At 45.5% G+C, this 25,982-nt stretch overlaps 1 pseudogene; it reads right to left on the reverse strand.

Moving 5' to 3' along the window:
• Positions 1–1,095: 1,095 nt before the first annotated feature.
• Positions 1,096–24,743, reverse strand: LOC146354906 (fibroleukin-like; annotated as a pseudogene).
• Positions 24,744–25,982: the final 1,239 nt, after the last annotated feature.

Consider the following 25,982-nt stretch of genomic DNA (forward strand, 5'->3'; position numbering starts at 1 on the left):
GATTCCTAAACTCTGAGCTGGGATATGTTAGTGTGTGCAACAAAGGGACAACAATGTGTCCTGAAGTCGCTATGTATGCATCCACTATCGTATGCCCCTCACAGTGGATTCTCCCCACCACTCCCAAATATATGGGCAAGGCCATTGTCCCAAGGGAGGAAGGATGTGTTCAGATTCCCTATTGCTGCAGCCCAAACTACAGTTCAGAAGTTCCTCCCTGTCACACAGATACTGAAGGTGTTGGCGCTTTGGCTCGGCCTGGATCTGACAGCCTCGAGCAGAAAATACTGGCACAACTTTCTTTCCATTGCCCAGGAAAAGCATATTAATGTTACAAACACCTTTATATAATTCAGAGTGCCTCTTCCTAATTTCTGCAATGTTTTACTCTGTAGGGTAAAAGAGCAGGGCTTCCAGGTAAGCCAGCCCTGAACCCTCTTTAGATATTAAGCACTGGAATGTCCAGATCACTCCAAAAGGCTCATAGTCCTTCCTGTGAAAAACCTAATGGAAGGTGCTGTTGAGAAGCAAAAGTGTTGGTAATACATTACAGGAACCAACTCCTTTGCTCAGATCATTCTCCAGATCCATGCAGGACTTTCTCACTGGCAGTGCTGACTGCTTATGAGAGCATGCCATGATATAGAAAGGGGAAGCGAATGTAACAGCAGTCTAAGCTCCAAATCAGCTAAAATGGAGATTGCAGCCACCTGCAAAATAAATCCCTTTACAACTGCAGACTTGTGTGCTGATCCAGAAATGAATTCCACTGGGGAGTATGGGAGAAGCTTTCGTGTAACTCAGCCATGTCCTGGATGTGAGAGGGGAAAAGGACAGCAACAGTGATTCAGGTTGCTGGATGTGGATCAAGACTTTGTCCTTGTTATAAAGAGAGTTGCAGACGTCTTGGTGACTGTGTGCCCCTACGTATCCTCTGTGCAAGAGTAACTACCAGGAGTAAGGTTTTGTCTTATTTTTGAATGAACCCACACACATTTTTTTGCTTTAGCCAAATCAGCCTCAGTAGCAAGCCATCTTCTTTCATTTTCTTTCAGACATTTTCCCTGCCACAAGTCCACGCTCATCAGGCTCCTCTTAAAGGTGGACACGCCTAGTTTTCATCTCCACTTTCTTGAAGGAGTACTTCTGGTTGGTCCTCTTATCAATCAGAATGTACCATGTCCCCCAGTAGATGCCGTTGGTCACCCTGCTGTAGCATCCATGGTGGTATTTGCCATTAAGGTTGGCTGCCAGGCAAGAGTCAAACCATCAGCCCGCACCATAATATGCACCACAGTTGCCTAGGGGGTAGTTGTCATTGTCACTATCCCAGGTGGTAAAGCATTTGTGATCATGATTGTAGTTGCGGCTGTAGCTCGGAGCGTTGCCTGCACTGCCTTGATATTCCCGGGCTGTGAAGCGATACTGGTGGGCCTCGCTGGCCACTTTGAATTTGCGATAGATGGCGTGCTGCTTGACGCCATACCAGTCCTCCAGCCCTACTTGCAGGGCATGCTGACCCAGGCGGGTTAAGCTGTGGAGGTACTCGTTGCCCAGCCAATGCTCACCTTGTAGGCTGCCAAATCCCTGTTTGTACTCCTGCCACGTGTGGTTGAAGTCCACAGTGCCATCCTGCCAGCGCTGGATTATGGTCCAGCCACCACCGTCTGTCACCATGTCACAGTATGCCTGGTAATACAGAAGATGAGGCTCATCAAGAAGGAGCAGAAGCCTCTAACACTGCCCTCCTCAACATGGTGCTCTCTAGATGTTTTGGACTTCAGCTCCCATCAGGCTCAGCCAGCATAGCCAATGGTGAGGGACGATGGGAGTTGTAGCCTAAAACATCTGGTGGGTACCAGGTTGGGGAAGCCTGTTCTAGCATCCAGAAAAGAAACCCCTTTCTCTGATCTCGCCATGCCATGACATCATATCCTGGGCTGAAGACAGTTTTCTCCTGCCGGTGCTCATTCTGAAGGAATTTTCTTTCTAGCCACATCACATGTTTAAACAGGGTCCTGCTCCCAGGAACCCTGGGAACTGTAGTCTTGTGAGAGGGGTTACGGATCTCCAATAAAGGATTCTCATCTCTCACTAAGCTACAGTTCCCACAACCTTTGCAAAACACACCTAAGTTAGCAATAAGTGGCGCAATTTATTCTTCATAAATGCACTGGGGATGCTGCGATTCTAATGATGCAGTCTTCTATAAAGCACTGCTGCTTTTAATCTGAGTTTTTAAATTCATCCTCCTGAAGGAAGGCTCCAGGGGAGCCTTGCTCAATCACTTAATCACTGATTGCCTTCTGGTGAGCAGTGAAAACATTTCTATTTGGAAAGACACTTGGAGTGAGCTGGTACTGGGCTGCTGCTGGTTGTGCTGTCATTCTGTTCTGATTGTTGTTAATGTGGTCCTTTCTGGGACTGAGAACATGAAATAATAAATGCATCAAATAATTGTTTATTTTATTGCTGCTCCTTTTCATTTGTTACTTTTAATGTGATTTTGATATATCAGAATATTTTGTAAGTTGGATATTTTATGGAAAGGCTAAAGATGAATACACAGTACAATCCTATGCGAGTTTACCTGGAACAAAGTAAGAAAGGAAAGGTTCCTCCTGTGCAAGCACCGAGTCATTGCTAGCTCCTAGAGGGACGCTGCTTTCACTGGCGTTTTCATAAATTGGCAGTAAATGTCAGAGTAAACATGCATAGGATCGCTCGGTAAAAGTTCTACCAATAATGATGCAGAGGAGAATGGATATGTCTGCCCTGGGGACATAATGCAAATCCTATGTATGTGAATGGGTACAACCTAAATGTGTCATAGCACGCAACAGTGGACTAATGAGTTGAATATGTACTGCAGTTGTGCTACCTTGGGTAAGTGGAGACCTACTTGGGTGTGTGTGTGTGTGTGTGTCTTATTTATTTAGGGCACAATCCTATGCATGTTTAGACAAAAAAGTCCTACAACTCCCAGCGTTCCCTAGCCAGCATGGACGTTTTTTTTCTGTCGAAACATGCATAGGATTATGCCTCTAATTAGATACATACCTCAAACTACCTACCTTATCTCAAAGGGTTGCCGGAGAGGAACGGGCTGGATGGTGTACATCTCATTGTCTTGGATGCCCTGTTTGTGGATCTCTGCACAATCTCGGGGGTACACATGCTCGGATTTTTCAGAGTGGTCCACTGGAAGTAGGTGGCATAAAGTGTGATAATAAATAACAGGTGCCTGGCAATGGGAACACCAGATCCTGCCTTTATCACCTGCTTTGCAGGAACCATGCTGTGATATGAGAACACAGTAAAGGGAACCTAGTAACTATTACAGTGATGACACAGGGCAGAGAAGCATCCCATTGACAGGAAGGTAAATACAAAATGCACTGCAAGATCAGCCCCTATGCAACCAAAGCTGAATAGCAGAGTGGTTGGAGAGCAGGTCTGTACCCACTGTTCAGTCTTAGGAAGGGCACTGCTCTCTCCCTCACCTCACTATTGCAGTCTTCCCCAACCTGATGCCCTTCAGATGTGTTGGACTAAAAAGGTAAAAAGTAAAGGTGTCCCCAACCAGACGTGTCCGACTCTAGGGTGCGGTGCTCATCCCCGTTTCTAAGCCGAAGAGCCAGCACTGTCCGAAGACGCTTCCGTGGTTATGTGGCCGGCATGACTGAACACCAAGGTGCACGGAACGCTGTTACCTTTCCCGCTGAGGCGGTACCTATTTATCTACTTGCAATTTCTTGCTTTCGAACTGCTAGGTTGGCAGAAGCTGGGACTGAAGACGGGAGCTCACTCCGTCACGCAGCACTCGGGTCTCGAACTGCTGACCTGCTGACCTTCCGGTCTGCAGTTCAGCGTCTTAACCACTAAGCCACCGCAGTCCCGCAGAGTGTTGGACTACAACTCTCCTAATCCGCAATGACCAGGCTGGATGAGGATGTTGGGAGTTGTCATACAATGCATCTGGAAGGCACTAGGTAGGAGAAGGCTGCACTACTGGTCCAATGATCAAGGGAGGCCTCACCTAAGAGGTAAGCACCATATGGATCAGGCTTATGGGTACTGGACACTACATGCTTGTACTGTATTTCAGCGGCTGGGTTCAGACAACACAATAACCCACACTCAAGGTTTGAGTGGTTTGCTAACCACGAACGGTCCATGAAGAGAACCCATGGTTTGTTGCTGGGTTGTGAACGGTGGGTTGTTCATGGTTAACAAACCATGGCTTGTTAGTGCAGCTGGGTTCAGACAAGTTGATAACCCACAGGTCAACAACAATCCACACTCAAGGGATTATCGTGTTGTGTGCACCCAGTCAATATGATGTCCAATGTGTGGCTGTAAGGCAGGGTTGGGGAATGCAGACTTTGCAAGGCCATGTGAATAGAGCATCATTTCTTTCCTGTGACTATTCCTCCCTTTAAAGCACCATACATATTGATGGTGCTATATAAATAACATAAATCCAAGGAGCATGAGATGACGTAGGTGTATACTAACCCAACAGTGCTGGAGTCTTTTCAGTCTTGTGCTCTTTCCTTAAATCTGAGAAAGTATTTAGAGTCTGTGAGGTTACTGCCAAATGCTTCTTGTGATAAGCCATCATCCACCATTCCCAATAAGTTGTGACTCAGTTATTCTAGTCCTGCCTTCCCCAAACTGAGGGATTATGGGAATTGTATTCCAACACATCTGGAGGGCATCAGGTTGGAGGAAGGCTGAAATAATGTCTTATATACAATATGAGTTCTTACACAGATTTGGTAAATATTTGGAACACAGTATCTTATGTATTTAAACTGCAGAATCTAACTAGTGTGCACTTTACCACTTTGAATGCTGTTGAGATGGGTGAGAATTTATGCAACTCAGTTGCCAGTTTTCTTTTTTTTCTCTTTCGGACAGAGGTTCTGCATGACAGGCAGATATTCAACAAGAGCATCTTTTCTCTGCAGGGAGATGGAGAGCTGCCCCTGCTGAATGTTTGCCTGTAACACAGCTGTTAAAGGCAGAGGCTTTAAACAAGCTATAAATTACCACAGCAGAAGAAGCAAACAATGGGATACCCCTAAGACCATGATGAGATGAATGCTATGACTTGGAATTACAGATATTTTAAGGAAGCATGATGTAGTAGTAATGGGGGACTTCAATTTCCCCGATATTTGTTGGGAGACAAATTCTGCAAAACATGGCCCCTCCAGGAAATTCCTGACTTGAGTGGTGGATTACTTCCTCCTACAGAAAGTAGAGGAAGGAACTAGAGGATCGGCTATCCTTGACTTGATCCTAACCAACAGAGACGACTTAGTGGATAAAGTAGCAGTTACAGGAACTCTGGGGGAATGCGACCATGTTGTACTTCAGTTCTTGGTTTTTTGTTTTTTATTAATTAATTCCATTTGTACCCCGCTTTTCCACAAAAAGTTATGCCCAAAGCGGCTTACAGGAAGATAAAACAAATAAAACCAATAATCAATAGAACAGTTGAAATGTATCAAACACACAATTTCAAGATCTACAATTAAGACAGTTAAAAACAGCAGTCTCAGACTTATACAAAACTTTAAACTACCAAACATTAAAGGCCCATCTAAACAAGTATGTTTTCAGAGCCTGCCTAAATGCAGGCAATTTGGATTTTAAGCACCAAACGTATAATCCTTTCCAGTATAACGTAGAAATCAGCGCTTGTGATTCAAGTTTGAATATTCAGTGCAGGATTCCAGTATCCCCCGGGACTGGACCCAACATGGCTACACAAATATATCTAACAATGCCCTTGACCAGAAGGTCATATAATATATAATGGAAAAATCGAAGACACACAAAAAAAAGAGACCACACATAATCACACAGTCAACTCACAGTAGCACATGATTAGTCCACCCATGGACAGCCACTCAACTGTTACCTTTCTTAGACAGCCGTTCCACTCGTTGAGCCTCAATCTTGTCGCACTTCCGATACACACAGCACTGCTTCTTGGTGTTTGGCCCGCCAAACTTTGGCTTGTCTAGGCAGTTGATGCACTCCCCGCAGTCCTGCAGCTTCAGGCAGCCCTTGCACTTCCCACAGCGTGTCATCCGGTTCTTCTTGCCGTGGTGGTGGTGGTGGGAGAGGGAGACATGGTGGCACACAGGGGGTGGGGCAGCAGTATCTGCCTTCACTTGCTTCTGATGGCCGCTCTCACTCTCGGAGGCCGAGGAAGTCTCCTCTACAGCGGGTGATGCGGCGATCTCCTCCCTCTCCCGCAGTGGCAGAGCACTGAGGCGTGGCACATCCTCTGGCACCATGGCACGGGACTGCCCCAGGGCCACCGAGGCATGCCGACACACGTGCTTGATCCGAGGGCCCTGGACTGGGGACTCCTGGCCCTGCTTCCTGGCCTCTTTTCCATCTTCTCCAGCCACTTTTGAGTTCAGAAGTTCCCTCTTGGTTGGCTGGGACCTTTGGAGCCTCAAATGCCTCTGCCTTGATGCTCTGGCACCCAGGAATAAATTTGAACTGCTTCTGCTGGTTGATCTTGTAGAGCTGTACCTTGGCACAAGTGAGTAGGCTGTATACTTTATCCATGCTTGACAGTTGTGTTATAATGAGCTTTGGCTCCTGCAGAGGGGGCTTCCGTTCATCTGAGCACAGGCTAGCTGGCTCCACCTCGCTCTCTGAACTATCAGCTTCCTCCTCCTCCTCCACTCGGACAGATGGAGGTAGAATCCTTCGGATGGCCACTTTGTGCACTACACCAGGAGAATTGATATCCTCCATGGTGATCAGCTCTTTGTCCTGGGCCTCACACAGTCTAGGAACCTCCGTGAAGAGAGGCAAAGCAAGGTGGTTCATCCTTCCCAATAGCCTCTTCCCGCTGGCTCATATGGGAGCATGGGGACCTCTTGCTGTGGTGCCGGGGGGTTCCTCCTGACCTCAGGGGAAGCTGGCACCAGTTCGGATTCCCCAGGAGACACTGTCAGCGATTCATGGATTTTAAGGTGTGCCAAGCTGGGTGTGAACTGAGGCGCCTGCAGCAGAGGGGTTTGCTTGGCTGGGGGAGAAAGGATTAACGCTGGAGTGCTGGACAAAGGAGATGACTCTTCGCAAGGAAGCTGAAAGAGGGCCTTGCCCATATCCTTGGGGGACAAAGTGGGGCTCAGCGAGGTCCATCGGAACATGGGCTCTCGGAGGATGAAGCGGCGTTTCTCGGGCAGGGCAGGAGCAGAGGAGGTGATGTGGGGCGCACCAGGGGAAGGTGGGGGTGAGAGAGCCCTAGAGGAGCCTGTCTCAGGAGATCCAGGGGCTGGGGAAGTCAGCTGCAGGGGAGCCACCTGCAATGGCACTCCTGGGGCCTCCTGCTTGTCTAGACAAGGCCCTTCAGCTGCAGGGCTCTCCATGGGCTTGGCTGTCTTCTGCGGGATCTCGTCCATAAAGCGGCGCAGGGTGTGAATGAGGCACAACGAGCGGGCACTCACCACGGGCATGATGAACTGATAAATGTTCTTCAGGAAGGTGGCTTTGTGAGCTGGCGCCTCATCGGGGCCAGGGATGCCCAGCGGCTGAGCCAGAGTTGCTTCCTCCCTGGTTTTGGCCGGCAGCTGCTGAATAGCCACCCGCTGGGCCCACTGGGTAGGGGTGAGGGGTGGCTGGCCATGGCCCCGTTTCAAGCACTGTGCCCGTGTGGAATGGGCAATGCTAGCAGGCCCCTCCTCAGAACGGGCTTCTGTCCCATCTCTCTGTGGGCCGGGCTGTTGGAGCCCTTGTTTACAGGATACCCTTCTGGGTGAAGCGGGAATGCCACCGCTTGGCGCCGGAGCCTCTGGTTCCAGCTCAGAGGCCTCTGGCTCCAGAGCCAGAGCTTCTAGTGGTTCTTGGGCAATCACCTCTGGCTTTGGGACAAAAAGCTGCAGCTCTGGCTTTGGGAGAGAAAGTTCTGGTTGTGGCTCCGGATCAGGGGCAAGACCCTCCGGCTGCGACTCTGGAGTAGACGACTCCTCTTTTTGTTTTGGTTCTGGGGCAGATGCATCTGACTCTGATAAGGGGGCCTCTGATTCAGAGACAGACTGGGAGGGAAGGGGGGAGGCTTTCTTCCTTGGCACTACACTCCATTTCCTCTTGCGTCCCCTCCTATGACCAGGGGTCTTTAGCCGGACGTGGGTCACCACCAACTGGCCAGACTTGTGCCGCCTGGCCTTTGAGAAGAATTTCAGGATAAGTGGTGGTTTCTTCAAAGGTTCGGGGGCCGGCGAGGGTGGCCTGACCACTTGGCATGGCGAGGGCGACCGAGTGCTGCTGTTAGGTTCGGGGAGGGAACATGGAGCTTTGGTGCTTGGGCAAGGAGGCCCAGGATGTGTGACAGTTCTCTTTGTGAAGGAGCCCCGTGGCCGGCCTCGTGGTTTGTGGTGGGAGGGTGGGAGAGATGGTGGGTTTTAGGGAATTGGCAGGCTTGGGGCCTGGTTTAGACTGTTCAGGAAGCATCCTGCCAACTTTGGGTCCAGAAGCCGGCAGCCGGCCCATGCTTCCTGGAGGTCTCTTGTTCCTCTGAAGCAGCTCAGCCAAGGCCTTCACCATACGCTCCCGCTGGGATTCCACAGCCTTCTGCTTGGCCAGCCTCTTGGAAAGAGAGTCCTCAGCAAGTGCCCTCTTCTTCCTGCCACGTGCTGGCAGAGCTGCACCTCTTTTAGACCGCAGAGCAGCACGGAGCGAGTTCTGAGATGCATCAACCTCCAAATGGAAGCCTAGGAACTCCTCCGGCTCCTCCTCGCCACCGCTGCTGCCGCTGTCACCCAGCAGGCCCTGCAGGCAGCGCCAGCTCCGGCTGAGGCCCAGGAGGCTCCCCAAGGTGGTGTCCCCCGCTGCTGTGACCCGCTCTTGGTTCTAAGGGAAGCAAAAGCCGAGTGTAGTCAAACGCGTACCGTGGATTTTAGGAAAGCTGATTTTAATAAACTCAAAACAATGATCAGTAAGGTCCCATGGCAAGCGATGCTAACGAGAAAGGGAGTCCAAGATGGGTGGGAGCTTTTAAAAAGGAAATTCTCAAGGCACAATTACAAACCATTCCAACAAGAAGAAAAGGTGGAAGACAACAGAAGAAGCCAATGTGGCTTCACAAAAAGCTTAGGGATGACCTGAAAACATAAAAGGACACATATAGGAAGTGGAATGAAGGCCAAGTAACAAAGGAAGAGTACAGGCAGGTAGCACAGAATTGCAGGGATGGTGTCAGGAAGGCTAAAGCTGAGAACGAGCTGAGGTTAGCGAGGGATGCTAAAAACAACAAAAAGGCTTTCTTCAGCTACGTGCATAGTAAAAGGCAGAGGAAAGAAATGGTTGTTCAGCTATTAAATAAGGATGGCAAAACGATAACAGAGAACAAAGAAAAGGCAGAGGTGCTCAATTCCTACTTTGGCTCAGTCTTCTCCCAAAAGAGGGTCTATGACCCCCCTGGCAAAGGTGAAGTACAGGCTGAAGGGGCAGGATTGCAGCTTGAGATCGATAGGCATATGGTCAAGGAACATCTAATTACTTTGAATGAGTTCAAATCTCCAGGGCCAGATGAACTGCATCCTAGAGTCATAAAGGAACTGGTAGAAGAACTCTCAGAACCGCTGTCTATTCTCTTTGAGAAATCATGGAGGACGGGGGAAGTGCCAGATGACTGGAGGAGGGCTAATGTTGTCCCTATCTTCAAAAAGGGTAAAAAGGAGGAACCTGGAGTCTACAGACCAGTCAGTCTGACATCAATCCCTGGGAAAATTCTGGAGCAGATGATAAAGCAATCCATCTGTAAGCACCTTGACAACAATGCCATGATTACTTGAAGCCAACATGGATTTGTCAAAAACAAGTCCTGCCAGACGAATCTGATCTCATTTTTTGATCAAGTAACCTCCCTCGTAGACCGTGGGAATGCTGTAGACATCATATACCTCGACTTCAGCAAAGCTTCCGAAAAAGTGCCCCATGATATCCTGATGAGCAAACTAGCTCAAAGTGGGCTAGATGAAGCAACGATCCGGTGGATCCACAGTTGGCTACAGAATCGGACTCAAAGAGTGCTTATCAATGGGACCTTCTCAAACTGGGGAATGGTAACGAGTGGGGTACTGCAGGGCTCAGTCCTGGGCCCAGTGCTCTTCAACATTTTTATTAATGACTTGGAGGAGGAGGTGCAGAGAATGCTGATCAAATTTGCAGATGACACAAAATTGGGCGGGATAGCTAATACTCTGGAAGACAGAAACAGAATTCAAAGTGATCTGGATAGACTGGAGCGCTGGGCAGAAAACAACAGAATGACATTTATTAGGGATAAATGCCAAGTTCTGCACCTAGGAAATAGAAACCAAAGGCACAGTTACAAGATGGGGGATATGTGGCTCAACAACACTACAAGTGAGAAGGATCTTGGAATTGTTGTCAATCACAAGCTGAATATGAGCCAACAATGTGATGTGGCTGCAAAAAAGGCAAATGCTCTTTTGGGCTGCATTAATAGAAGCATAGCTTCCAAATCCTGGGAAGTACTAGTTCCCCTCTACTCAGCACTGGTTAGGCCTCATCTGGAGTACTGTGTCCAGTTCTGGGCACCACACTTGAAGAAGGATGCAAACAAGCTGGAGAGGGTTCAGAGGAGGGCAACAAAGATGATCAGGGGACTGGAAACAAAGCCCTATGAAGAGAGACTGAAAGAACTGGGCATGTTTAGCCTTGAGAAGAGAAGACTGAGGGGAGATATGATAGCGCTCTTCAAGTACTTGAAAGGTTGTCACAGAGATGAAGGCCAGGATCTCTTCTTGATCATCCCAGAGTGCAGGACACAGAATAATGGGCTCAAGTTACAGGAAGCCAGATTCCAGCTGAACATCAGGAAAAACTTCCTGACTGTTAGAGCAATACAACAATGGAACCAATGACCTAGGGAGTTGGTGGGCTCCCCCACACTGGAGGCATTCAAGTCAAGGCTGGACAGCCATCTGTCAGGGATGCTCTGACTTCGATTCCTGCATTGAGCAGGGGGTTGGACCCGATGGCCTTGTAGGCCCCTTCCAACCCTACTATTCTATGATTCTATATACAATGAAATAATCAAATTTGTAATTGAAACCAAATTATTCAGGGTGACAAAACCAACCATGAAGCAAAGCCTGTCGTTAATTTTATAAGGTCCAGATTAGAAAAGATAGCAACAGATCATCACTTTGAATATGAGGCTGCCCCAAACAACAATAACTGGGGGCATGGGGTGTACAATTTTAAAGGGGAAAAGGAGCATCTGGATGAGGAGTTGTGAAACCTCCTCTCACAGTCATCCTCCCTGGCACTACTCTCCCAGCTCGGTTTGCTTCTGTTTTCAGAGCCCAGCTGAGAGAATATCAAGCCACAGTCAGGGGAACCTTAATTGATGCATTCCTTTTGTCCTTAAAATCACCTAACCCCAGCTTCTATATGTTTGGGTAGACTTGCATTTAAATAGACAGGCCTGCCACCACTGCACCTGTTCTGGCACTTATAAATTAAACCCGCCCATGAAGGGATTAGGTGGCAAAATACACTTTCAGCTCAACCATGAGGGCTAGAAACCTATGCCATTTAGAAATTAAACCATTAGTTCTCCAGATGGCATTTGCTAGGCACTAGACTGGGTATCGCAGCATATTACTTTTCTCATGGACGGTTATCCTGGATCAGGAAAAAAAATGGCAGGAGGAAGGAAGCTATTTTGGGTAAGCGGAATGCAGTTTCCTGTCAAGAGCCCCTGAAACATGTGTTTAGGGCTCTCTTCACACCTGAGTTTTTTTAGCAGGATCGTTCCTCTTTAATCACTGGTTTTCATGGGAGCTTTAGACGATGCCACTGTTCTCCTGCTGCTATCTCACAACTTCCGCTACCTCTTTCCATGTTATCTGAGAACGGGGAAAACCTGGCATTTTCTGTGATTGCAACGGAAATCACCATTTTCTCCTTGTGTATTTTCCCTAGAGTGCTTTGTCCCGCTTTGTGTGGGCATGCGCTAGGGGCTATTGCTGAGCGGTGTTGAATAACATTGTAATGACAACAAATTTGTGGGAAGGGGGGCAGGTCACTGACTGGGCTTCCAGTGATCATTTCTGCCTCTTCACATTCCACTACAGGCTCCGAGATCCCCTTGAACACAGCAATGCTTACTTATGAGTAAACTCATTAGCTGTAAGGCTTTCCTTTCCTGGGAGTAAGTGCCATTAAAATCTGTGTGGCTTGCTTCTGAGTAGGCACGCACAGGAGTGCATCCCCTTCAGTGCATTTACTTGGAACTTCCTCCTCCCATTGACTTCACTGAGTGCTTCTTCTCCCTTCTGCTCACCAGCTGATGGGCTTTTTTCCTCCCAGGGTGGATGGGGAAGTCTCCCTTCTCAGCCAAGCAGGAGAAAGGCTTGACAGTTAGGATTTCAATGGGTATTAAAAGTGCCTTCTCCCCTGAATAAATTCATCATGCAGAGCTTAGAATGGTCATTTTAATCATTTCCTTTTTGAGTGTGATGTTTTAGATAAGGCAGTAATGCTGAGGGGGTTTTCTATAGTACTCCCTCCCACCTAGCCAGCCAATATCTCTTCTCCTAGCTCACCTTGGAGGGTTGTTGGGAAGCCAGAATAAGGGAGAAGAGCAACAACATGGGGGGGGGGAAGCAAGCCGGGTCTAATGAAGAAGGTGTCCCCCATGAAGCGGTCACGTGAGGGGGGGCTGCTAGGAATGGCTTGGTGCATTGACTGTATATAAGTCCGTTTGTGGATTTCTTATTTCCGTAGTTGGGAACCCGGAAATCGGCATACCCTTCAAACTCAGTAGTGCAAGCAATATACTGCATTTAATTCCATCACACCCTGACATATTTAGCAGAGAAGGACTAGAGGCACCAGCAACCTTGGGGTAAGCCACCGAGAAGATTCTCTCTCCCTTGGAGGAAGGAGAGGACCAGCTCCCATAGCCTGCTGTCCAGATCACTAGAAGGGCTTCCAACTTCCCTTCTGCTGTGGAGGAGTGGAGGGATGGAGTGGAGCCATCAATCATGTTACAGGAACCAATGATCAGGGGAGGGGAGGGGGTATGGAGCCAGAATCTGTCCTGATTGTTCCGTGCAGCTCGGCCCAGCCATGAAAAGATATAATGCGGAGGGAAGCACTATGAGAGATGGCTGTATACAGTGCTAGTGTAAATACCAAAAATGAACTGGAATCAAAACGAATGGTTTGTAGTGGAATAAAATGCTAGATGTGAAGACAGCCTAGTACAATCTCTTACCTTGAGACTCTACTAAAGGATCTTCCTTGGTTTCCAGTGTCTTGAGGTGTCTACTTTCTGAAAAGAAAGGTCACTTGAGTGAGGATTAGGCACACTGTACAAAAGCTTTCCACTCTTGATATTGCATTTAAACCAGAAGATTTAAAAATCTCATAGAAAATGGGTGAGGGAGAGGTCTGATTTAAAAAGCATTGTGGAACTTTTCCAGACTCACCTCTTAGGTTGGTTCTCTTCACGCAGCAGATTGGAATGAGATGTCAGAATGGACCGTAGCATTTTGGCCTAGACACAAGGGACACCACTTTTGCATGCCGTACCATGTAAACAAACAAACAAAAAACCCTCCCTGCAAATAGAAAACTAGCACATCAGGGAGAACGGTTGTAGCCTTTGCCAGCTGTGCAGGCTTTCTACTTGCAGAGAGTTTTTAACATAGGGGAACATTCAAAAACATGATACCCCTACCTGCTGCAGCCTGAAGAAGTGCAATCCATTCTACCACCTCTGTGTGCTACTGCCCCATCCTCCTTTCTTCCCCCACCCCCAATTTTTTATTGTTTTAACAAAACAAAACAAAAACATAACAAAACCAAAAAAAAGAACAAAATAAAAAAATACAACAACATATTCTAAAATCCTCAGTTTCAAATAGTACAATATTCGAGAAGAAAAATAAAAGGGAAAAAATAGGTTACACACACACTTCAGTAAAAGCAGACCAAATATCCAGATATAAGTCCATCTGCAAGTTATGCCTATATATCACTCTTTCAAATGTTGCTAGTGTTATTAAGTCATCAGTCCATTGCATTATAGGCGGTGGGCTTTTATCCTTCCAATATTGTAATATCAGTCTTTTAGCAACCACAGTGGCATGAAAAATCCATTTACGCTGACTATGTGTTACATTCCAAGAAGCAGATAAGTAATTTAAAAGAACATTTACATCAGTAAATATTAAAGAGCGTTCCAACACAAAATGTATCCGTATAATAACTTCCTCCCCAAAAGAGGCAGCCGTTAGGCACTTCCAAACATATGAACAAGAGAAGCATTGACTACATCACACCTCCAACAATTAGCCAAATTTGACAAGCCTTTATTAGAAAGACATTGTGGCGTCCAATAGACCCAAAACAAAAGTTTTTGCTGAATAAGGCGTAACCAAAGATCCACTGAAATGTCTGATGCACACATCAAGATGGCAGTCCATTGATTAAACAAAATAGGACATTCCAATTCCCTATTCCATTCCTGCTGTAAACCACTTGTATCATATTTATTCATTGATAATAAATGTTTGTAAACATTAATTGTAGGTCGATATATCTGATCAGCTTCAGTAAGTATTTCCAGTAATGAAGGAGACTCTGAAGCAGTAAAAGTAGCAGGACTGAATCTAGATACCAACAAATCTTTCAACTGCAAATACTGCCATTCCGTTGTAGCAGGCAAATCAAATTGATCTCGCAAAGTTGAAAAAAAACAACTCATCATCAACCCCCATTAATTGATCCAGGGTAAAGATAATTTTATCTGTCCAAGTCTGCCATAAAAACATTTTCTTACCAATTCTTAAATCTGGATTTCCCCATAAAGTCAGTTTAGCATGGGAAAATGGATCAAACTGTAATTGACATGACATTATACTCCAAACTTCTCTAATTGCCAAAATTGTGGGAGGAGCTCTGTCTACCTTGATATGCTGAGAACCTAATGCCATCTATTTAAAGAGAGGCTCCAGACAAGAAGATTCCAACACTGACCAAGGTGGAAAATCTAATCTGAGTGGAAAAGACCAAAATTTAGTAAAGGTCAGCAAATAGGCCCAATGGTACATAGTTAGATCCAGAAAACCGAACCTGCCTTCATTAACTGGAAGTTGCATCCTTTTAAAATATATTCTTAGTGGAGAGGAACCCCAGAAGAATTTACGAAACAAAGCAGTAAGTTTTTGGAAATATTTGCCAGGTATAAGTATAGGGATCCCACGTATAACAAAAATAATTTGAAGTATGGTATTCATCTTAAGTGTATTCACCTTACCCCACAAACTCAACTTTAAAGATGCCCATCTATCTATATCTCGCAAAATATCATTAATCAACTTATTTAAATTTAACCTAATCATTTGAGATATATCTCTAGGAACAATTATTCCCAAGTAAGTAATAGACTCTGGGCACTGTTTAAAATGTCAATTGGCTAATACACCAGAGTATACCCTATCTCTAATCGGCATTATTTTTGACTTTGACCAATTAATTAAATAGCTGGACAGTTCACCAAGGGTATTAATCAGTTTCATCAAAGCTGGAACTGACGACTGGAGTCTTGAGATAAACAGCAAACGATCATCAGCATAAAGGCTAATTTTAAATTCTAAACCAAAATGAACAAACCCACAAATACTATTATTTTGTCTAATAGCACACACCAGGGGTTCCAATCATAAATTGAATATCAATGGGGGAAGTGGGCAACCTTGTCTGGTACCCTGCCCAAATTAAAAAAAAAAGCTGAGAATCATTACTCTCGCTCTAGGAGCTGAGTATAAAAATTTAACCCATTTCAAAAATTCTATAGGAAAACCAAAATTAGTCAGTGTAATAAACATAAATTTCCAATGAATTTTGTCAAAGGCCTTATCTGCATCCAAGGAAATGATGGCCGCCTGGTCAGTTCTTTCAGAGTTTAAAGCAACTAAGGGCATAATCCTATGGCCACTAGACAGCGGCTAGATGGCCATAGGTTACCTGGTTTTCCAGGAACCAAGCTCGCACTCCGAGGTCAGTTCCTGGAGAACCAACCTCCCTGCACTTCCACACTGCCTCGGAGGCAACGTGGAACAGCCCCATCCTCTGAGCTCTCAAGAGGAGCGTGGAGCGGCCGAAAAGGGGCATGGCTGGGGGCATTCTGGTGTGGGGAGGGCAGAAATGCCTGTATGACACATCCAACGTGTCATACAGCAGCCTCCTCCCCCGCTCAGCCCTCCCACCATGTCTAGACAGCCGCAATGGGCTGTCTAGCTGAAAATGCAGGGCAGGAGAAGTGCAGAGGGAACATGGTTCATGCTTCTCCTGCCCTGCTTTGGCTAGGCGGTCGCCTCTGAGTTTGGCGGTGGCCGCCTATCTGAATAGGATTGCGCCCTAAATCAACTACTAATCTAAGATTATCAGCCCCCTGTCTATTTTTAATAAATCCCACCTGGTCTGGTCTAACCAATACAATCATGACTTGTTGTAATCTATTCGCCAAGATTGCTGTTAATATTTTGATATCTACATTAATTAATGATATAGGTTGATAGTTAGCACAATCGGTATGATCCTTTCCTGGCTTAGGAGTCACAGTACTATAAGCATCATTTAATAATGAAGAAAGGTAGCCCACTTCAAAAATATGATTGTTTTGGGGCCCATACAACTTTGGAGCTAAAAAACTAGAAAATGTTTTATACCATTCAATTGGAAATCCATCCTGTCCAGGTGATTTCCCAGTATTCATTCTCATTATTGCACTCATAATTTCCTCTAAACACAGAGGAGCTAAAAGGAACTGTTGTTGTGAAGAATCTAAATGTGGAAGATTAATTTGAGGAGGGGGGAAGCATCCATATCTTGCTCTGATATCTTATTACCAGTACTATACAGATCAGAATAAAATTTTTAAAAATTGTGAATTTATCGCTGTGGGAGAAGTATATACTTTGCCACTCTCATCTTTAATAGCTGAAATGACATTCTGAGGTTGATGCTCTTTAAGATGACGTTCACCACTTTCCCAATATTTCTGTCATAGACAGGTCAGAGCAAATTCCGCCTGTTGTGAAAGAATATTATTCAACTCATGCTTAGTATTCTGTAGCTCTTGATAAAGTTGTGCTGTGGAGGAAGTGGCAAACTGAGTTATAAGAGATTTCAGCTTCTTAAGTATTTCTGTTGAGTTTTTTAAAGCTTCTTTTGATAAGAAGCATCAGAGATAAGTCGACCCCTTATAAAAGCTTTACTAGCCTCCCATTCAGTGGTACATGAACCTGCTGTACCCTCATTAATATCGAAATACTCAGTTAGTTCAGCTAACATCTGGATTTTAAACTTCTCATCATTAAGAAGAGAAACATTAAAAAGCCAGAGTCTGGGGGCCCTAGAAGTATCAAAATTGCAGTTCCAAACATACTGGGGTATGATCTGACACTACCAATGTATCAGTCTTACAATCTTTTATTTGACATACTAAAGTTGTAGAAATCAAAAAATAGTCTAATCTAAAGCAGTTATGGTGAACTGGTGAAATAAAAGTATACTCTCTATCAGCAGGATGTAAAATTCTCCAAGCATCAGTTAAACCAAATTCCATTATATGAGCCTGGTGTGCCAATCTCACAGCAGACTGAGTCTTAGGAGAAAGTGTACTCCTATCTAACGAAGGATCTAAGAACTCGTTAAAATCCCCACCCACAATCAAGTAATCATAGTTAATATCAACCAGTTTAGCAAAACAATCATGAAACATAGCTGGAGAATCAATATTTGGCCCATATACATTAATCATAGCAATTAATTTAACCATATACTTCCTACCAAGATAAAAAAAATGCCCCTCAGTTTAAAAAATCACCTGTTGAATTGAAATAGAAAGTCACTTATTTATTAAAATTGCAACCCCTTTACACCGTATTGAAGTATCCGTGACATAGGCCTCACTAGCCCAGTCCTTTTGCAACATCTGTCCATCTGCAGCCATCAAATGGTAAAAAAAAGCCATGTCAGCATTAAGCTCTTTTAACTTAGTAAGAACTCTTTTCTGTTTGTTTACATTTCGCAGCCCCTTGACATTCCATGAAATCAGTTTTAGCACAGAAAAAACAAAAACAAATTATTTGCCCCTCTGCCCAAAGACATCTTTCCAAAGACATCTTTCCAAATTTGCAAACATTAACTAAATTTTTATACCATAAATGGCACAACAAATACCTCCTTGGTTTGCATTTAGGACTAACCATTTCAAACATCATCAAAGTAGTTCTGGTTATGTAGAAACTGAGAAGAAATGTAAAATTATTCAGAAATATGAACAATGGTTGAAAATAAAAATATATAAAACTAAAACTTGAATAATCCAATTTGTATCCACATACCATGAAAAAGTGCCAAAAAAACCCATAAGAGACAACCCCCCCATAACAAAAGCAAAAACTAAAACTAAAAACTTTTGCCTTCCATTTGGATCAATGTGCAACTGCGATGCTCAGCTAGGCCCTCCTGCAAATTAGCAATAATAGCATTAATAAAAACAAAAATTAAAAGCCAACTGGGTATTTTAACTAATATTTTATCTAGAGATATACACATACACACACATACACAAGTGCATATGTGTACACATATGCGCACACATACTTACACAGATATGTGTACCTACATAACCCTATTAAGCTAAATTTTAATATGGTAGTTACATTATAACCTGTATTTACTCAAAATGTGCAAATTAATACACTCAAAAACAGAAATTATATATATGTGGTTATACATAAGCAACAAGAGAAGAAGAAAAAAAGGAGTGGGGGGAGATTTATTTATTTTTTTAAGGGAGAGGGGAAGCACTAGTATACGATAAATTTGATCTTCCAGTTGGAGATGGTGTGTGTGGTGATCGGCTCTTCGCTGCATCTCTCCTGAGTTTCAGCTTTAAAATTACCTCTTTGAGGCTGTTGTGTTATCTGGGTATTTGCAGTTAAACTTGCTTAAGCTTTTGTTTTCTGTTTCGACACTTATATTTACTTGTTGTGCTTTCGGAAGTGAGAGGAGGATGGCAACACTGAGGGGGAAGAAAAGCTTGGGAACGCCGCCTACCCCCCCCCCCCCAAATCTGCCCCTACAGCAAAGGTTTCTAAAGAAGGGAGAGAGGGGGAGGAGTAGCTTGCTTTGATAAAAAAAAAAATGTCCTCGTAATTATCAGTGCAGTCAAAGAAGCTTGAAACAATTCAGGATTCCGTCACTATTCTTCATGGGTCTGTGGACTTGATGAATATTTGTCTTCAAAAGATGATGTTGAAAGTTAATGAGCTTGAAGACCAGGTTACTGCTCATGAAACTGCTATGGATGCCTCTCATAGTGTACCCTCTGCTCGAATTTCTCAACTGGAGGCCTTCACTTGGAGACCTAACCTGCGTGCGTATTCTTGGCCTCAGAGAGCTGGCTACAGATCTCTGTCTTGCTGAGTTTAAGGATATATTTCTGCGTGAGTTATTGACTTTGCCTTCTGATTTTCCACTTGATATTGAGCGTGCCTATCGTGTTCCCTGTTCTACACGAGTTCTAGAGCAGGGCCTGTTATTGTTCAATTTCTATGTGTTTCCATGAAACAATATCTCCTGCATTTAGCAAGAGAGAGAGGGGAGCTCTGGTGGAGGCCAGCCAACGACAATATTATGCTCTTGCCTGATTACACCAAAGAAATCACTGATAGAAGAAGACAGTTTACTAAGGTGAGAAATTTGGCAAAGCAAATTAACTTGCAATATCACATCAAATATCCTGCCTCATTTCGCATTTTTTTTGAAGGCCAGATGAAGAAGTTTTTAAGTTCAGATGCTGCAGAATCATTTCTCACTGGCATTAAAATTAAAACACAAGAGCCATCTTCTTCAGCTTCTTGAGTTGGAATCCAGCTATTTTCTATCCCCCCCCCAGCTGTTCTCAGCATATTTGTTTGAAGTTTGTAGCTGATAAGAAGTCTGGGCGACATGCTACTACCCCATCCTGCTACATTTGTAGACCAAGCATTACTGTCTTGCAGCTTCAAGGCCAAGTGCTTTTCTCCCAGCTGCCTTCACTTCCAGTATTAGAGCCTATTAGAAAAGTGATATTGGGGGGGGGGGGACTGTGGGCAGGAGGAAGACTGAGCAACCACCACCCCTTGCATCCCTCTGTTTTTTACATTGGACACACACCGCATGCTCCACATTCTACAATAATAGGTGCACATCCAGATCTAACCACATGGATCTGCTGCAGTTACATCAGGTTTGGCCCTTTCAGGTTTTGACTGAAAGCAGAGCTGAGGCCATGAGCTTTAACCAATTTTGGAGAGTTTAATTTCAGGGGCTCAAGTCATATGACCTGCTGTTTCCACAGAGGTCTCCCTCTGGGCCATCCTTGGGTTTCCATTTTAGAATCCAGGGCTTTCTCTAACCCTCTCATGTGACTCAAGGGTTTGCAAGGAAACAATGCTGGGGCTGACCATGTGCTCAGATTCATTTGAGTCCTGTGTGCAACATGGCACCTCACGTTTCTTTCCTGTCCTTGCCACACCCAAACTGCATACAAAACGCACATGTGTTAGATGCAAAGTGCACATGGAAGCATTTTTCACAGTTTGTCTCTATTTAAATACCTATACAAAACAGAAAAGACAAGGCCTCTAATATCACTACAAGTGTAAGAAACCTGACAAAACTGCACTAGACCAGTTAAATATTTTTATACAAAATGTATAATTCTTGATACAATCATGCCAATTATGTGGCCGCATCTATTGTGTGTTTGGTGACCAGTCCTGGGAATATCCACACATCTTTGGAATGATGAGCGAGAGAAAATTAGAGGGATTATGTCACTGTTAACCCACAAAGATAGTGGGCTACTTTGCCTTTATCAACTGGTATACACCACTGAAAGTATTTATCCACTCAGGAAAGTGAAACTATTTCTCAACCTGATCAGTTACTGTAAATTATTATTAGAACATGTTATGTCTACAGGAGTACCCGATGAAGACTTTTCACAGTCAAAACGGAAATACACTGGGGTTCCACAGACTGCCAGGTATAACTGATACAGTTGTTTTGAAAAATTGACTGTCTATAATTGATATGGCTGTTTTGGAAAAATTAATTGCCATGATTGTACCATCAAGTATTACAAATTTTGTATAAAAATATTTAACCAGCCTAGTGCAGTTTTGCCAGGTTTCTTACACCTAGAGTGTTTATTTTGAATCTATTAAAATACCTGCAAGTAGCAAAGGATCAGCTGCTGTTCCCTTTCCTGGGTGTGTTTTACAGTGAGAAGTACTGAAAAATATGTGTGTGTTTATTTCATGCCTGAGAACCCAAACAGAAGGTCTAGTTGTCTAAGGCAGGGGTGTTGAACGTGTGGGGTGCTGCACCTCAGGGGTTCTCCAGATGGCCATGGTCTTTTCCCTGTCCCCCGCCCCCCCCGCCCCCCATTTGGTTTCCAGGTTTTTTCTTTTTTCCCCATTCTAAAAAGGTTGAAATGCTTCTTCTAAGGCCTGGCTACTCGCAGCAAGCTAAAATATGCTGGCATTTTTTATATTTTGGCTTTTGCCCCTTTTGCCTTTGGCCTCGCCCATCACTGCAATGTGGCCTCCAAGAGCTCCAGAATTGACATCATCCCCTCCCACAGGCATTTCCATCAGGCCCCCCTCCTTCCACCAGAAAGAGGCAGGAGCTGTGGCCTGTCCGGCTTCCCTGCTGACAAGATGCCCTGCCCCAAGGGAACAAAACCTCTGCTGCTACCTGGCCCTGGGTGTGCCTTTAGGGCTCTGCTTGAGGCAGCAACATGTCTTGAGACCTGCATTGGACTGCTTCCCAGCTCATAAAAGCATCTTCACCTTTCTGTTGTGGTGGTCTAATCAGAAGGGAGGATGTAGGTTGTGGGGAGGCAGGCGAAGGCAGTATTGGAAAGCCCTATCTGGGGAAATGCTGAACAGTGGGGGGGGACTGTTCAGCATATAGCTATAGAAGTCAGCAACAAGCCCCTCAAACATATGAGCAATCCAGCTGTCTGGAATTCCTGCCAAGACACACACTGTTTGGATGTCAGACATCAAACCAAAGACGAGTGGGACATTTCAAACAGTAGAAGAAGTGGGGACGGGAAGGATTTTTTTTTAAAGTAGAGCTGGATTTATTTATTTTAAGATGGCAGATACTGAATGAGGACTCTGACGTTTGAAAGCATTGCCTGTTCCCATTGAACCCAGCATATGAAGGGTGCTGCCAGATGGAGGGCGTCTAGTGTGAACAAACAAAAGGCCTTGTGCACCTATTCTTGTGCACCTATTCTGTCTTTTCCTCCTTAACAGATTTATTTTTCTGGAAAGAAAAAGGGCAGGAAAACATGGGAGAATTATAAATTGAAGGCGTCATTGCCTGAGCCTCCCATAAAAATATGTGAATGAAGTGATTGTACAAGCCTCATCCGAAAGCACCCTAAGAGAAAATGGGTCAACAGTGATTTTCATTCAGCATGTGCTCTGCTGAGGTGTGTTCATGAGGCTCATGCGCCCTGCCGACATGTGCAGCCACTGGAATTCGGTCCATGGCCAGATCTACACCTCATGTCACAGAGACACAATCCCATCATGGTGATGCTATATACTTCCTGCGTATTTATACCTCCTAGCACACACAATGACATCTGTTGTGGTATTTTGGATAACACAGAATAAAAAGCTGGAAATAATGCTAGAAAAGTAGTACGCGGAATGCATAATAGGCCACAACGGTTATCAGTGCACTTCAATACCGATAAAAAGGACTGGTGTAAATCTAGCCCATGTTTTATTCTGGCCAGAAGGGTGGTTGATTAAGCTACACCAGGAGTGTCGAACCTCTTTCAGATTCAATTTCGGAGAAGCTTTGAGGAAGGGGGTGACATTCCAGTGGTGGGCAGGACCGAAGGCAAAACGGGTGTGGGCAAATTACCAGCGTATTATGAAAACTCTTATTGCCAGCAACTAAGGCTTAAGAGAGGCATCACAAGCTTTTACAATGAGAGAAAACCACACCACAGCTGGGAAGCCATCAAACAATGAGTGGGCAGGGACAAGTGATTGGGGAGAGGGGAAGGGGGCGTGGCTATCTGGTGGGCTGGATTTCATCCCCAAGCCTGAGGTTCACCACCCCTGCCTTGGAACATTGCAAAAAGACACCCGTTCCTCTCTGTTCCCTCGGGAAACACTCCAGTTCAGTCCTTATGTCATCTTTCACCTGGACTACAGCAGTTTCCTCCTCTCTTGCCTACCATTGACTTGACTTGATCCCCTCACGTCCACCTAGCACTCATGTCTGTCTAGCACTCGCCTTGGTCCCCTCATGTCCATCTAGCATTCACATCTATCCAACCAAAATCATTCACCTCTTTTGTTGCTCTGGTCACATGATGCCCCTCCTTAAATCCCTCCACTGGCTTCCTGTTCATTCCCAGATCCAGCACAAGCTCCTTGTCCTTACTGTCAAAGCCCTCCATATCCTTGCTACCCTTATTTCTCTTCTCACAAATCCCTTCCCATGATCTTTGCTCTTCCAGGCCTCCTACTCCCTCAGAAAAGGACTCCACCCTTTTTCTGTTGCTGCCCTTTATGATGGAAACTGCTTCCCAGAACACCTCTCTCACTTCCTTCAGATCTCTCGAAACCCATTTTTTCTGTGAAGTCTTTGGCACAACACCCTAGTTCCCATGTCCTGCTGCAATTAAACTTGTAACTAAGCCTATGTATGTGCAACTGCATATTGCGTCCCTGTATACCCCTGCCTGCCTTTTTTCTGTTGTTTCCCTTATGTTGCATTTTAGAGTGTAAGCTCCTTGGGGCAGAGACCTGATCTTGTAGGCCCAGAGAGAGCTTTATAAATATTATAAATATTATCAGTATTCATTTATAATGAATATAAATAAATAAGGCTGCACACTGATGGCTCTTCTTCTTCTGGCTTTGCAACCACCTGTGAACAGGCATTTGAGTATAACAGCCTGCCTGACTCACTGACCTCTGTGATCTGAAAGCACCCTTCCCCACCCTGGTGCCCTCCAGATGCATTGGACTGCAGTTCCCATAATTCCCAGCCAGCATGGACAATGTTGGCTGGGGCATGCTCGGAGTTGCAGTCCAACATAGCTGGAGGGCACCAGGATAGGAACAGCAGAAGCAGAGAATGGAAGTGGAGAGAACCCCTGTGTACTCACCAAGAACGGCTGTCTTCAGGCCTGATTCACTGCAAGGCAGCTTGCAGCCCAACAGGATCCCCAGCAACAGGGCCACCAAGGCACTGACGTGCTCCTCCAGGCGGCTCACATGAAGCCTGCTCTCCTCCGGCAATTTCCGCAGGCTTGATGCCAAGAAAGCCATTCTGGTTTCCACCAAGCTCAGCAGGTCCATCAGGGTCCTAGTCCTGGAAGAGCTGTGTTTCTTGAGAGCACCCATGTGCTTCAGGATTTGCTTGAACTCCATCTGCTGCTCTCCAGGAGGAGCATCTTGCACCTCCTCTGGCACAGCCAGCTCTTCAGGCACGAGGACGCGGAGCCTGCAGCTGCCTAACCCATCACAACCACTTTCTGGAGAAGGAAGAGGGACGGCCACTAGCGACCCCAAGCATGCAAGGTCATCTCCCCTTTGGCTGCATTCTGACTGTTGCAGCAGAACCATTGCGAAGAAGCTGAGGCAGAAACACTTGCTGAAGGGGGGAAAGAGTTTCGTTTTTCTTGCTACTGCCTCCAGAAACGCACCCAACTTACGTGGAGGAGGCAAGGGTCCCAGCTGCAACAGGGCTCCTTCTGTCTCCACAAATGAGCTCCTCTAGGCTGGGCCGGAGCAAACTGCTCACAGAAATTGGGGAGCTGAGAGAAAAAGGAGGCGGGAAAGGAGGGAGACACACACACACATATAAAGGAGTGTTTGAGACCGTCCAGCAGATTAGCATGTCATGGGCAATTAAAGCCCGGCTTTTGTGGGAGCCGGCGATGATTAGTGTTCTGCTTGTGCAAGTGCCGCTCACAACCGAGAGGGCTTGACTTGAAAGGCCTGTAATTTGTCTTGACATTAAAGGCACAAGGAAATGGCCCAAATGCGAAGCATGAAAAGCCTACTGAAAGGAGCTGTAGTCTCTCACAGTGATTGCTGGCCTTTGGCACTGCATGGCCACCCACGCGGCACATTAAGCATGGGATGTGCACACAGTCCTCTTTGCTTGCCAAGACCAAAGGCTTCGTAGGTGCAGTAGTTACAGCGCTTTCAGTGCCAAGCTGACTGGATTCCTTTTTAATTCCCTTCGTTATTTGTACAGTTGCACCAGCTCCCAATAAGAACATAAGAAGACCCATGCTGGATCAGGCCAAGGGTCCATCTAATCCAGCATTCTGTTCACACAGTGGCCCACCAGCTGTCGACCAGGAACCAACAAGCAGGACACGAGTGCAACAGCACCCTCCTGCCCATGTTCCCCAGCAAGTGGTGTACATAGCCTCACTGCCTCTGGTACTGGAGGGAGCACATAGCCATCAAGACTAGTAGCCACTGATAGCCTTTTTCCTCCAGGAATTTGTCCAACCCCCTTTTAAAGCCATCCAAATTGGTGGCCATCACTACGTCTTGTGGTAGCGAATTCCATAGTTTTAACTATGCGGTGTGTGAAGAACTTCCTTTTACCTCTCCTGAATCTCCCACCAATCAGCTTCATAGGATGACTCTGGGTTCTAGTCTTTTGAGAGAGGGAGAAAAATGTCTCCCTATCTGTCCAAAGGACACAATCTGTCCTTTGGGATACCCTCACCCCATGCTCGCCTCTCTCGAAATCCTGGTTCCAGGTCCAGACAGGCCCTGCTTGTTTTTTTCAGGTTATGCTTCAGACTGAGACACAGGTCCATTATACTCCTCACCTGTCTGCAG

The sequence above is a fragment of the Heloderma suspectum genome, chromosome 2 (assembly GCF_057233095.1).
Source record: "Heloderma suspectum isolate Gila_16-S chromosome 2, 16-S_ref, whole genome shotgun sequence".
NCBI classification, from domain to species: domain Eukaryota; kingdom Metazoa; phylum Chordata; class Lepidosauria; order Squamata; family Helodermatidae; genus Heloderma; species Heloderma suspectum.